The sequence below is a fragment of the Phalaenopsis equestris genome, unplaced genomic scaffold (genome assembly GCF_001263595.1).
Source record: "Phalaenopsis equestris unplaced genomic scaffold, ASM126359v1 Scaffold000108, whole genome shotgun sequence".
Classification (NCBI taxonomy): Eukaryota; Viridiplantae; Streptophyta; class Magnoliopsida; order Asparagales; family Orchidaceae; genus Phalaenopsis; species Phalaenopsis equestris.
This window is the reverse complement of record NW_018164550.1, coordinates 24,598-26,505: the sequence shown is the minus strand read 5'-3', so window position 1 is coordinate 26,505 and position 1,908 is coordinate 24,598. Positions and strand designations below refer to the sequence as shown.

The 1,908-nt window shown below is 28.7% G+C and overlaps 1 protein-coding gene across 1 annotated transcript in view; it reads right to left on the bottom strand.

Annotated features, from left to right (window-relative positions):
- The window catches only part of LOC110020902, a 5,604-nt gene that overhangs the window by 1,503 nt on the left and 2,193 nt on the right, over positions 1-1,908 (bottom strand). The window lies entirely within an intron of this gene.

Here is a 1,908-nt window from a genome sequence, read left to right as displayed (position 1 = left end):
TAACATGTTTTTTTTTTTTTTTTGTAAACATAAATATGCATATTTTTTAAAATATTGAAAAAAAAATTTTGGGTGGTTTTAACATTTCCAAAAGTAACTATATCTTAATTAAATATATTAAAACATGTATGGTTTCAAATTAAAATATAAGTAAAATAAAATAAAAAAGTCCTCAAATGAGTTTTTAATTTTTTATTTTTCAGAACGATAAAAAAACTAAATATTTTGAATCTTTTTAAAAATAAATTCACTTTTTTTAAAAGCAAAAAAAAAAATTACGTGTCACAACTCATTTGTATTTGTCTTGCACTTAAACTTTCTTATTTACATACATACATACATAGCATTTTGATATTTTAAATATAAAACTATGCATTTCATATTTAAAAGTGATAGAAATGCTATTTATTATGTAATATTAAAAATATGAATGTTGTGTAGCTATGAATGCAAATATAAAAAATTGTATGCTATGCATATAAATAGGGGTGTAAACGAGCCGAACACGAACGAACAAAGCTTGTGTTCGTGTTCGGTTCAGCCTATTTTTGTAAGTAAAAAAAAAAAATACATAAATAAAAGAAAAAAAAGTGTTCCCAAATAAGCTCTAAAATAACTGAAGGCCATCTTATTTTTGGAATAAAGTATAAAATGCCAAGTAAAAAAGAGAGATTATACGAGAGAGTTGCCAATGAAATTAGTAGATATTGAAGAGTTTGTGCTCATCCGTGTATGGTCATTGTGATATATAATTTAGTAGATATTGCAGAACAAGCATCAAGCTTGGGTTCCAAGAAAGACCCTCGCTATCATTGAAAGATATATATATATATATATTTATTAGATGGATGATATAAGATTATAATGTTTTGGTCAATTCTTTTTAATAGATTTTTGACGGAGAAATAGATGGTCCTCCCTAAACTTGGACATTTTTCATTTATACATATATATCTTCCATTTTTTACAATTTAGTCAGCATTGTTGTCTCGTACAGCAAACTTTGAAGAATCGAGTCTACATGTGTTTAGAAATGGCTGCTTGTAACCCCAATCAATAAGCCAAAATTTTAACTCGGATCGAAATCCCATCAAAATAAAAGAGGTGAATCTGCTTGAATTGTATTTTATTTATAAAAATTATATATATTGTTAAATAAAATTGAATATACCAAGCTCCGAACCAACTTTGAGATGCAATGCATCCAAATAAATCAATTTGAGCCATCTTGTTTTGATTTCGAGTTTCATCGAGCCAACTTCAAGCTAGAAGGGATCTAAATTTCGAGCCTGATTGAGCTTTGAATTAATTTCGAGTGGAGCTATCTTGCAAACGAACACAGCAAGCCGCGAACCGAGTTCAATCCGATTGAGCTATTTTCAACCGATCCAAACTCGGCTCAAAATCTCTCTTAACAACACACTAAAAAAACAGCAAGATCTTTTCTTTAAATATAGGATTTTTAGAGAGTGAGGATTTGTTTGGGGAAGATGTAGCTTATTAATAAGCTGATGCGCAGCAGTTTTGGCAGGAAGCTGCCACGAAAAAACTGGCAGTTGGTTTGGTTTTTACAATCTCAAAACAGTTGTGCTGCAGTTGTTTATGAATAAGTGACATTTTGTTCCGGTACATTAGTGTTATTTATAACTGAACTGTTCATATTAGCAAGTTTTAATTAGCACGTTTTATGCCTGAAAACAATCATCCAGTTTGAACATTATAAAATAAAAACAGACAATTCACAAAACATAAACCCTTTTTTATCCCAAAACTTTTTTTTTATTTGAACTTTATGCATTATTTTTTCCCCAAAGTATTATTCAGTAGTTAACAAAATTTCATCCAGCAAGCACCATTTACATACATAACACATAATTCTAATGAATTTACATATCTCACACAATAACT